Below are 13,487 nucleotides of genomic sequence, written 5' to 3'. Positions count from 1 at the left end.
GTAAGCTTCATCTGCTGTAATGGGGCTTACAACTGAGTAGACATGCATAGGAGCAGGCTCCACGGCTGCAATCCCAGGCACCCTTTCCAGGGAGCAAGCTTCATCCACTGTAATGAGGCTTACTACTAAGTAGACACACAGGATGTCTCCTCTGCTGTGGAAGAAAAGCCTCTCCTTGCACTGAGTGGGGACCTACTCAGGGAAAGGCGGGCTGCAAGGGCTAGCAATGGCTGAGGAGGAAAGTGGCTCAGGATTAGCTGGTGGTCAGCCAGTGAAGGGCCCTGAGCCATTCCAACCGAAAAAGCCAGGAGCCTGCTGGATGCTGATTGGATGAGCCTGCTGGAGAGTTGGGGAAGGGAAAAACAGACCTTAAGCCTGCAGAGCGGGCAAAATTGAAAAGGGAAACCAATGCAGGGCAGGTGGGGGTGAAGGGAAAAGAGGGCAGTGAGCTCAGGGGGCAGAGGGAAGCAGCCTGCACTCCCAACACAGGTGCCTCCTGTCACCCCCTTTGCCACTTTCACCTGGAGAAGCCGCAGCAGACAGCTGAAAGAGCCACATGCGGCTCTAGATCCGCAGGTTGCCGACCCCTGGTCTAGTTGAATGACCAGGATGTCTGGTGGCCATGGGTCCCACCTTCTTGCATAGCAATGAAACCAATCTTTTCCATTGCATTCACCATTGTCTAAACCATGGGTGTCCAAACTTTTTGGCAGGAGGGCCACATCATCTCTCTGACACACTGTTGTGGGCAGGGAATAAAATTTGAATAAATTTACATAAATGAATATATTAGAGGTGGAACTTATATAAATGAATGAAGGTCTTGCAATAGCTCAAGTCCTATAAAAGATCTTGTACAAATCAAGGCTGGCCTTTCCTTTGCTGCTGCTGTGCATCACAGATGTCAAACAGCAAGCAACCCTCATCCCACAGCTCATGCAAGAGGTTGAACAGTCACCCTAACGCTGAGAGCAGTTGTGCAGGCTCCAGCAAGTCTCCAGAGGGCTAGAGGTTCATTGGAGTCTGGGGACTCCCCATGGGTCAGATTCAGAGTCCCCAAGGGCCACAAGTGGCCCCTGGGCCGGGGTTTGGGCACCCCTGGTCTAAACCAAGTAAAGTACTATTTAAAAGTTTGGTGTTGGGAGTTTTGCCTGTCTGTGTCATAGTGGTGCTTTTGGAAAGTTACAAAGAGGATATCAACAGAGAAATGTAAACACTGTCTAGACATTTCATTTTCCTTACTTTTTTCCATCTCTGTCGAAAATTTATCAACAGGTAGTAGAATCAAACTTTATTTTCAGCATGATGGATTTCAGCAAAATGTATTTTAAGTTAATGTCTAACAAACATTCCACTTACTATGGTAATCATTTCCTCCATGAAAATGGAATCCCAAGATAAGATTCTACCACTAAACACATCAACTAGCATTAATGGCACAAAAGGAGTATACAGTAAACCCAAATAATATGACTTCTCACTTTTTAAGTATTATGAAATCAAATAAATCTATTCCCTTAAACATCCTGATCTGCATGTGGATAAATACTGTATCTTGAAGATGAAGTTTTAAGTCATCACATAGGCATATGTAAGTGTGATGTCACATTCCCTGTTTAAAAATATCCAGGATAGTTTGGGGGGGGGGGGGGAACCTAATTAAGATTACAACCTTTTTCTTTTAAGGTTTTTTCTTCTACCAGACAGTCTCCTGTGGTATGGTATAAGTTTAGCCAGGTCAATAACTTCTGGCAGGTACAGTGCATGACTGGGAGTTGGAGTAGGGATCCGGTGTGCGTCCTAAGGTGTGCAAGGATCAGAGGGGAAGCCAGAACCCATCTCAAGAGACTGTCTGGCTCAGGGATGCTGGCTGTTGACACTTAAAACCTGAATTGCATAGTCCCTCCTAAAGGCTTGGAATGAGCTGGGTGATTTGGCTGCCTTTACTCCCTTTCCAGGGTTTGGGGTGGAAAATCAGAGTTTGGAGTGAGCAGAGCTCCGGTTTGAGCCAGGATAGTAATGCCCAAATGGGAAACTGAATAGTTGTGATGATATCATTCAAGGTAAGTACCCCACACTAAAGGGGGAGGAGTTTGGTAGTCTGGGTCCGGCCATATTTGGACCAGATATTGTCGTTTCATATGATTTCTGGAGGGTGCTTGAGCAAAACTATGGGGATATTATTATTATTATTATTATTATTATTATTATTATTATTATTATTAATTAATTAATTAATTAATTAATTAATTAATTAATTAATTAATTAATTAATTAATTAATTAATTAATTAATTAATTAATTAATTAACTTAATATCCTGCCTTTCTCCCCGCAGGGACCCAAGGCGGTTTACTGCCTTGATACAGTCTGATTCTGAGTAACACATTGTGAGTCAATTTCCTACATACTATTTTTGGGAAATACAGCGTAGCCTAGGTGTTGACAAATTCAGGTCACTAGGTTACCATGGTGACTCAAAGTTTGTTTCTAGGGCAGTGGTTTCCAAATTGTGTGCTGCAGCGCCTGAGGGCTCTGTGGTGAACTCACAGGGGTGCCACATGATGTTCTCTGTGGCTTGTTCTTCCCCGTTCCCCCCGGGCGCTACCACCTTGGATTGCACAAGATCTTGTGTGATTCAAAATGGTGATGCCCATCATCTTCCTGGCTTTCCCAGGTGCTGCTACCTTGGATTGTGGGAGATCTTGTGCAATCCAATATGGTGGTATCCAAGAGAGCTGGGAAGAAGAGGCTGCCATGAATGAAGGGCACTGTGACCATGGCAAGTTTGGAAACTGCTGACCTAGGGAATAGTTGCTGCAGGTGAGGGGCAGACATCGTTTGTTATTGAAAGAGCAGCAGCAGCAGCAGCAGTGAGACTTGGGGAGATTCAGGAAGAGCCATACCAGGTCAGAGGAGGGAGAGAGGACTTAGTTCTGGAGAGAGCTTCTCTCATACACTCTGGCTGATGGTGGTGTCACACGGAGCACACACCCTCCTGTTCCCTTTCCTCCCTCCAATAGGTTCTCTAGACATGCCTGTATCTCCTTCCCTGTACTGGGAAGGAAAATAAAGGACGGCAGTGGGAGAAGGAGAGTCTGGGCTTGTTTTATACCATGTGCCTACTTGGACATAAGCCCACTGAGTACAAAAGGACTTAGGGTCCAATCCACATCCCTGTGCGCTGGATTACTGCCTGTACACACTGATACAAACAGAAGAACAATTTGCTCTGTGAAAGCACTTCTGTGCATGCAATGAAGAAAGGTTCGTATTCTGTGGGGTTTATTCTCATGCTGGGTCCTTATGCAAGTCAGTTGGTTCCACAGAATAGCTGGTGCCCACATGAAAATCATTTTAACGTTCTGCTTGGGGAATACGTTCTGAAAATTTAGACATTCACTTTTGAATGCAAGCCTTCTTTTTTAAGAAGGAGGAAAAATTGTCCCATGCTTGTTTCAGGCTGCTTATACTTTAACATTTTATTGCATTACTGATTTAAAGAAAGTACTGTGCATTGAAGCGATGAAGAGGAAGAGGATGGCTCTTTATAATTAAATACTGTTGATGAAGCTCTGAGCAGCTCTCTTCCTGAAAACAATAACCTGCGTTTAATGGTAAGAAATCATCCGCAAATTCCATTATGTTTGTGGGTTTGACATGCAGTACTTATTAAATGTAGGAACAAAGCCACTTTGTACATCATAATGTTCACATTACAAATTCACTGCTCATAATGGTGCGGCAAGTGTATGTGCAGTTCCCCCCCCCAAACTTATGAAATATATTTCTGACACCTCAGGTATTGATGTGTGTACACTTGATATTGTCCCAGTGCAGTAAGGGAGACTTAACTGATGTCTGCAAGATTTGATTTATTACTGGTAAATATGATTGCCTCCATAATCTGATTTTATTATGTTTGGGGTTCTCACAGGTAAACTTTTAGGAAGGAGGCCAATTTTATTAAACCAGTCTTATTTCTGCAAACCAAATACTTTCTCGGCAAAGATAAAGAAAATGGCGGCGGGAGGAGAACCCAAGTTTGATTAAGATGTTGAATTAAAGATTGAGTTGTTACTTCTGCAGTTCCAAATTTCATTCCGTCTTTGTAATTTTCATAACAAAGAGCAAGGAATAAAACTCCTATGCTCCTGCATTCCTGTAAGCTTGTAGCTGAATTCTCTTCTGGAATGCTGGGTGCTATTATGAAGGAGACTTTGGGCATATCTGCAAATTTAATCTCTCTCTTTCATATACACACACCCCTTCCTCTGGAGAACTGCAGTTCCCAGAACCCTCAAACTACAAATTCTAGGATTTTCTGGGAAAATTCAAACCACTTAAACTTGTATAAAACCAGTATATTTGTGGTGTGGATATGCCAACCGTGTCAGGATATCTTGTACTATAGTAAATTTGGGTACGCTTTGGGTAGAAATACACTAACAATTTATGATATCCCTTCAAGTCAGTGATACCCAGGTGTCTTTTCATTTATGATTTTTTTAAAAATCACTCTCCAGACTACTTTTGTAATTCTCAGTACAACTTCTAAGAGCTTGGGCAAGAACCCTAGGTAAGTGGGAGAGTGCATAATTTGAGCAATAAGAAACCCAGGCTTGATCTCCAGGTGAAAGGATCTCTGGTCAACAGCTATCTGCAACCTTGGATAACCTCTATTAGTAGGGCATTAGATGGAATGATGATCTCGCTCAATATAAAGCAGTATCTTATGATTTGTTTACCCAAGTCATGATAGTTCCATAACAACCAGTGGCATTGCTAGGAGGTGCAGGGGGTGCAGGCCGCACTAGGTGACGCACACGGGGGGGTGACGCTCACTGGGGGGTGACACGCTAAAATTGTGGTGGTTGGGAGTAACCCCATCATATTATATACCGTTGGATGTGGAAGTTTGTGCTGAATGCAATGCAAAAAACCAGAGTGAAATATCTCCTTTCTATCAAACGTTATGGCCAAAAAAACTGGAGAACAAAAAATGCACCTGCTGCTAAACAAGTGCTCCAGAAGGCAGCCTCCCCCCCACACTAAAAAAGGATCAAAACAGAGGCTTCAGATGATAAGGTGAACATTTCTGAGACTTGCAAAGCCAGGTGGATCCTGACAGTGATCTGGTTTAAACAGAAGTTGTTAAATTGAACTGGGCACTGGGTGGGACTGAAAACCTTACTGATTTTGCAGGGGGGGGGGTGTTATTGCAGACAGGCTACAGAGGAAATCCACTTGGTGGAACAGGACTGGCTTCTGCTCATTTAATTATTTGTTTTACTTTAATTATTTATATTTATTTATTTTAGTTTGCCTGATGATTTCACTTTCACCATGACATCACTTCTGGTGGGCCTTGGACAGATTGTCATTCTAAAAAGTGGGTCCCAGTGCTAAAAGTTTGAGAACTGCTGCAATAAGGTGTTAGTGAGTTGACACCCTGGGGGGGTGTGTGTGACACCACTAGTGACCAAAATCACTAAAATCCTAATTTGGAAGAATAATACCACCATGTTATATATCAGTCAATGTGTAATTTCATGCAGAATGTGTTGTATCTTTGTTCTATCTAAAGGTACAGCCAAAAAACCAATGGGGGCGGAGTGATGTTACATCACCACGCCCACCACCTGGGGTATTGCCCCACCCACTACATGGGAGGTGATGTGCTGGCATCCTATACCGGGTGACGCAAACCATAGTGACACCACTGATAACTGCTATTGCATAATAAACTGGTGTTCAAAAGCAAGCCTACAGTTGACGACTACAAATATGGTGATTTGGGCTGTAAGAATTATGTTCTGCAATAGATAGGCCTGCGATGAGTTCTTATAGAAATAGCATGACTTCCTAGTCATATAATATTTCTTTACTCAGAGTGTAGTTGGTTTGTGGCAAGGAGTTCCAAAGGATGTGGTGGTGGCGGCATCTGGTCTAGATACCTTTAAAAGCGGACTGGACAGATTTCTAGAAGAAAAGTCCATCACAGATTACAAGCTGCGATAAGCATGTGCAATCTCCTGGTTTTGGAAGTTGGCTACTTCAGAATGCTAGGTACAAGGGATTCTACAACAGGATGCAAGTATCTTGTCTTTTGGAGTCTTGTTGTCCTCCTGAAGTCATCCAGTGGGCCACAGTAAGATACAGGAAGCTGGACTAGGTGGATCTTTGGCCTGATCCCATGGGGCTCTTCTTATCTTATTATATTTCCCAAACATTCTGATGAAAATCTGAAAACTTCTATCTAATAAACAGTTTTATCACTATATTCTGTCCTCTCTGTTGTGTTATTGACTATGTGTGTTATATTTCTGAGACTGCAATCCTATACACACTTACCTGAGAGTAGATCTCATTGAACTTAATCCTACTTCTGAATAAGATTGCACAGTGAATTACTCAATATTCTGGGCATCACAGAAAAGAAAGAAGTGTCCCATGAATTTCAGGATGGATTACTCTGTGAAAAACTATAGACAGGCTAGAATAATATACTTTGGCCTGGCTGCATGCAGGTAGGTAGGCAAGCAGGCCAACCTCAGCAACCTGTGGTCCCATATCTCTTTGAGCCGACTCTGAATAAGAAAATATGTGGCTAGCACCAACAGGCACCAATTTAGGAAAAAGCTCTATAAACCACAAGTGCAGGCTCAGTATCCAATTTCCTGTGTTGGCAAGATTATTCAAACCACTGGTGTGCAGCTTGCTGCCCAAAGTTTTAACATGAACGGATGTTTGTTTACCTATGGGGATGGCTCTGGGTTCCTGTTTCTTAGAGCCGAGTTTGCTCAACACATAATATTTTTGAAGTTGAATGAGCTTTTCATGAGGTGAAGTAAGAATAAAAGTGTGGAGTACAAATGGCCAAACCAGGTACCATCAAAGGAGCCTATGAGGTCTTGGTTGGCCTCTATTTTATTAGCTACGTAAGCCAGTCACTCTGCTGAAAGCATCCACATGGGAATTTGTAGTATGGTGTAGAGTACACCACAGCAAAGTTTTACATGTAATGTATGTCAGCAGTGCTGAGAGAATAAAGCTGAAGGAGTTAAGCAGTCCCACACACAGTAAAACAGACATGTTAAGAGCTTTACTGGGACAAAGAAAGAACTGCAGCCATTGTTGCAGAGGTGGGAAAAAAAAGACAGAAAGAGAAAGAAACAAGAGAAGACTAGTAAAAGTAGGAAAGAGCAACCCACAAGCCTTTAACAAGATAAGTTTCAGCTTACCCCGCTGGTGTAGCCAACAAGTGCACTCTTTCTGAATATAGTCGACCTGCATCTTATGCATGATAGACTTGTGCAAATTCAACTTCATGTGGTTGGAAGACCAAAAATGAAAGCCCAACAGTTTAAATAGTGAAGGCATTTCTGCCTGTCATTCTACTTTCTAAATATATGCTCTGGAGGAAGCCTGAGATCGGAGAATGAAGCTCCTGTTCCATCTCAGTTCCTGCCTGTGACTTGTAATTTTTGAAGAGATAGTACACATTTTCCAATTGTCAGGGCTTTTCAAGCCAATTTTGGGTATACATAATTTTAGCTTTATTGCTGACTCTGGAACATATGTAAAATGAGGGGCAAATGTGTATACAGTTGTGCAGCGGCATCTGTGAAGGTTCCGGAACCATCGCAGATGCAGAAATAATCAAATCTGCGAATCAGGCACCCTGTTGCCCCCCCCCCAATGTGACTGTAGCTGGCTCCAGTCAAGAAACCAGAGGGTTTCAAACTGGGAGTTGGTTCCAATAGCTATTGTAAGACATTTGGAGGCTGGGGAGCCCTGCAGAGGGCTCTGCAGGGCTCCCCACCAGGGCCTATGAGAAGAATTTTAGCAGGGGGTACAAAGTTTCTTCTGGGCCCCTTCCCTAAGAGGAAGGGGGGCAATGGGAGCAGGCAGAATGGGGGGCAAAATAGGGTGGGGGATGGTGCTGACAGCCACAATAGTCTGTGGAGCTCAGGTGTACTAGGCTTCTTGATGCAGAGCCCAGGTCTACCAATCCAGGTGGCACTGGCAGCTAGATAAAGTAATATGGAAAACCAAACACACTTCTAAGTCTCTCCAAAATTTTTGAAATATAGAAATTGGATTGCAGAATATTAGCATTATCGTATTTAGGCTCACACTAGAATGGCTCAAAATGAATTTCTGCTGCAGCTGTAGCCCCACAGCAGGGTCCCTGAGCTTTTATACACTCCTTTATGGTTATGGGATCTACAAGCCAAAGCGCTACTGTAGGAGGCCAGTTTCCTCCCAGATTTGACACTGTGTTTAGGAGGGTCATGGATGCTTTCCTGGGCCTGGTGTGTATGACTTGCAGCAGCAATTATGGAGGGGGCTTTCCTGGGCCCCCTCCTTTGGCTTCTGGGCCCCCTTTCTGACCCTGGGCCCGGGTACAAATTACCCTCTTTATCCCTCCTCCTAGGCCCTGCTCTCCAAAGCCTCCCGGAGGCTGGTGCTGGCATTAAGTAAGTGTAAAAAAAACACAAAAAACTCTTGTCCCTGGTAGTGGCATGATCCTGGAGATCTGTGTCGTTATCTTCACTCTTCCCCCACAACAACTAATCTTGGTTCTAAGAGTTGAGAACCACTATTCCAGAACATAAAACTCACAAGGTGGTCATAGACAAGGCACAGTTGCTCAGCCTAATTAAACTGCCTCAAAGGGTTGTTAGAAGGAACATTAGATAAGAACGCAGATCTTTGTGTAATGAAAGGTGCTGAGGAAATCCTCAATTATAAATGGAGAAATTACCTACAAAGAAAATCAGCATTCTCGAAAGCCTTCTTAGGTCTGCACGTGATTAAAAAGTAACAACATAATGCAAAATTACAGCTCGTCTCCTCGCAGTTATATTTGTCTTAGTCAGTCCCACCTGATTTCTTATCTGTTGCACTTTATTTTTTAGCTTTGCCATTTTCATATTGTTCAGACAGATTTGAGATGGAAACCTCAACATTCTCCAACGTTCTCTTTGTTCTTGGGCATTTTTGCATCATTGTGAACATGCTCCTTCTACCATGAAGCTATGTCCAAGTTGTCATAACAAAGGAAACAATCCTATACATACTTTTCTGGGAGCAAGCCCCACTGAATACAATGGGCTTTACTTCTGAGTAGAGATCATAGGCTTGTGCTCAAAATCAGGTGGCGTAACACGTCCAAAGTAGAAGGATTTTGTTTTGTGACAATAGCATTATGGGGAGTAGAGGGAGAGAAACAAATTTGAAAGAAAGCATCACAGCAAACAATGCTCTAAAGCAGTGGTTCTCACACATTTAGCACTGGGACCCACTTTTTAGAATGAGAATCTGTCAGGAGCACCGGAAGTGATGTCATGACTGGAAGTGACATCATCAAGCAGGAAAATTTTTAACAATCCTTGGCTGCAATCCTACCCACATTTATCCAGGAGTAAGTCCCATTGACTATCACAGTTAAAAGAATAGCTTGTTAAAAGTATAGGTCTGTACTATACTATTTCCCCAAATGGAGTCACATAACATGGTAGCATCAAATCTAACATATTAAAAATAAAATATTGAAATAAATGGGAATCCACCTGAAATTGGCTCACAACCCACCTAGTGGATTCCGACCCACAGTTTTAGAAACACTGCTCTAAAGATCATATTTTGCAGCCAGAAACTGAACATAATTTCTTTTAAGTATTGCCATATGTGTGCCATGCACCTGATTCAAATGTACAATTTTCAGGTGACTTTTGCTGTCCTTCTTTTTGGCATCCCAATTAGCCTTTCGTACTGTCAGTAAGATATATTTTTCTTTTGTGAGAAAAACATTGTTACAGCATCTCTGGTTCTTGCTAACTCACCTGCGTTTTGCTGCAATTAAAATGATGTTCCATCCGTGTTTTCAATGGAAAAAAAACAAACTCACACGTGATACTAGACACCAGTTGCAGGCTGTAAACACAAAACCAGAACAAATTTTCAGCAAAAAGACATCGGGCACAATATCAATAAAATATTTTTCTGTACTGTTGTTTTATCTCTCCCCTCTGGAAGTTAAGTGCTAGGGATGAATGGGGCTTCATAGCCTACTGAGGGTGGATTTGCACACCCATACACTATGCTAAAGTCCATGCACGGGTATATGGAGATTTCATGCATACAGGTGCATGGCAGAAGGACCATTTTAGATGGTGACATGCTTAGGAATGCCTCCCAAGTGACAACTCATACTTCGGTACCCTAGGAAGTCCCCTGCTTCATTGCTCACCAATTGGAGGTGAGGTTTTTTGGACAGTGTTCCAGTCTCACTTGTGCTGTGCTTTCAGCAAGAACCTGTACAGCCCATGCCTAGATATATGCTTGAATTCCATGCCATTTATAAGGAGGCAAACAGTTGCTTTTTGATGCTGTGGTATCATTAGGCATGTGATCAGAAATAACCCCATTGGCAGAGCTGGTTTTTGTGTGCGAGTGCGTGTGTGTCTAGGCCACTTTTAAAGTTTATAATTAGAATTTATAAAAATGCAATCCTGTGCATGTCTACTCAGAAGTAAGTTCCCTTGTGTTCAATGGGGCTGACTCCCAGGAAACTGTGTATAGATTTGCAGGCCAAAGTCGCTCAAGTGGCTGTCAGAAGCCAACTCTGGAGGCTCTTAGATGAGATTGGATATCCTGATTCTTTTCAGTCTACTTTCTGCCATGTTTTTGGGACTGAAACTGCTTTTGTTACCATGATGCTCATCAGGAGATATATGGGTGAATACATTCCTCTCATTTCTGCTGGAACTCGCAGCAGCTTTCAGTACCACCAACTATGGCAGGAGTCTCCAAACCCTAGCCCAGGGGCCAGATGCTGCCCACAGAGAGCCTCTATCTGGCCCGCAGCAAGCCTCTGGTCCCTTGTGGGCCTCTGGCCCATTCAACCAAATGCAACTGGGGAGGGATATGATCTGAAGACCAGGGAGGCTGCTCGCAGCCTCCTGGCCCTCAGAATGCCTAAAAGCATCTCTTTCTGTTTTTTTCCCCCCAAAACCAGAAATGTTGCTTTTGGAACCTTTGAAGGCCTTAGAGGGCTTTCTGAGGGCCGGGGAGGCCTCCCTAGCCCCCAGAATATCTTCCAGGTGGTTCCGGTGTTGTGCTGGTTCTGAAGTATTTGCTCCTGTAAGTAAGCTGCTTGTGGGATGGGGGAATGGGAGTCCATTTGAGCATGGACTTTATTTCTGTGGTGTGTGTTGGTGCTTGGAAAAATTCAAGAACTTTGAACCCATTCATTCATTTATTCATTCATTCAAGTTTAGTCTCTATTAGATTTATTGAAATTTTATATATGAAATTTATTTATTTTCCCAGCCCTTGACATCATGCCAGATATTTGATGTGGCCCTCTTGCTGAAAAGTTTGGAGACCCCTGAACTATGGTATCCTTCTAGACCACCTTGGCTGGATGGGACTAAGGGGCACTGTGTTGCGCTGGTTTTAGTCCTATTTGAAGGTCAGATTCTGTCTAACAGTGACTGGAGATGGGTGCTCAACCCCACGGTTTCTTTCCGCATTTTATCCTATGGGTTCCCGAAGGATTTTAAAGATTTGAACTGCCATTAATATGCATCTGACACTCAGCTGTACTTTTTCTGTCTAAGTCCAGGGCAGATATGGAGGTTCTAAAGCAGTGTCTGAGATCAGGGATGATCTAGATGTGGGTAATAAATTGAAATTCAATCCAGACAAGATAAGAGATTCTTTTAGTTAGTAGGAAAGCTAGGATTAGGTGTGGAGCTTAGGCTGAGGTTGCCCTCTGTTTGAAGAATCAGGTTCTCAGTCTAGAGTTCTTTCGGGATCCACATTGTTTCTGGATGGTCAAGTGACTGCTAGAATGTCACACTCTAGGGATAAATGTCCTGTAACTGTTTCTGCTGGCCTGCTGCAGCCCCAGGAATGTCAGAAAAAAAAATCCCAATGATGATTGATCAAGAGACCAATTCTCTGTCCATAATATCTGAAGCACAGATGGATGCCATCCAAGTAATTCCCAGAAACAGAGGGGGAAATATACATGCCACATTATGAATGTGTGGGTATGCGTGCTGATTGTGTGAAATACATATTGAGAATCTGCCGGTGGGAAACAAACACCAACGATAAATCTTTTTATTTCTTTAACTGTATTAATTATTTCAGCTCGCTCTAACAAATTTTTTTAGTTACTCTGCAGACATAACCTCTGGTATGGTGTATATATAATATGTGATGATGGGCAGTGTAATGGATTTTTATTCTCATTCACTAAGGCTGCCTGCACACAATCCATTAGCAGCGTAGCTCTGCTTTGCCACTCATGAGTTATGCAGTCATTCCTAACTCATGAAAATAAAGTATTCCACCCTTTCCAACCATCACAAGTTTATATTTATGAAAAGGGTACAATGCAGAATATATTAATGCGTATCTAGTATTTATTTGCTTGTCTGTCGGCTCGCATGTGCATATGCATATAGATACATGTAAAGCTATACTGCTTGTGTATGTATATATTCATGTGTATATTTGAATGCCTATATAAATAAAATAGAGATGTTGTTCTGTAAAAGGATGACAGATTGGGAAGGAAGAAGTCATTTTAATTGGACATGTCAAGAATGCTGTTTATTTGTCAACAGGTATTTGGTAATACATGAACAAAGAAAATTCACTTCGTTGTTTCTGTTCCTAAACAAAGCCCCCAGGAAAATAAAATAAATATTTGAATTTTGGGTAAGCCAAACAAAAATATGAAAGATAATTTTGATAAGGCCAGAACATGATAGGATTTGATTCTGAATTCTGTGAACATTCACACAAACGTCAGGGGCAAGAATCGACACCACCTGATCTTGTCTGATCTTGGAAGCTAAGCAGGGTCAGGCCTGGTTAGTACTTGGATGGGAGACTGCCTGGGAATACCGGGTGCTGTAGGCTTATACCATAGTGTTTCGAGACTGAAGGTTGCCAAACAATAAAATGTAACATCCTTAGCCCACTTTATGCCAGTTCAAGATGTTCTGGGGGAAATAAAACCAGTATCCAGATGAAGAATTTTTGTTAGTAGTGTCAGGATTTGGGCAAGTCAGAAAAGGACAAAGCAGCTAGATCTTAGGGTCCAGTCCAATGCAACTTTCTGGCACTGATACAACTGTGCCAATGGGGCATGCACTGCATCATGGAGGTCTCCTCAAGATATGGGAATATCGGATCCCTTACCTTGGAACTGCATTGCAGCTGCATTGGCACTGGAAAGTTGCATTGGATTGAGCCCTTAGCTTGTTTAGTTAGCCCAGATACTTAGATTTTCACTATAGGTTTTCACTACTGACTTGAATCCTCTCCAGTCTCGTCGCTCATATACACCACTCAAAGCTCAAGCAATCACTTTCTGTGCCTTGCGCTCACTCTCAGTGAGGCCATAAGCTTAAATTAAATGAGTGTGGTAAGGTGGCAGGATTGTAAGCAATAGCATACCAA

This window comes from Tiliqua scincoides, chromosome 2 (genome assembly GCF_035046505.1).
Source record: "Tiliqua scincoides isolate rTilSci1 chromosome 2, rTilSci1.hap2, whole genome shotgun sequence".
Classification (NCBI taxonomy): domain Eukaryota; kingdom Metazoa; phylum Chordata; class Lepidosauria; order Squamata; family Scincidae; genus Tiliqua; species Tiliqua scincoides.
This window is presented reverse-complemented; position numbering follows the sequence as displayed.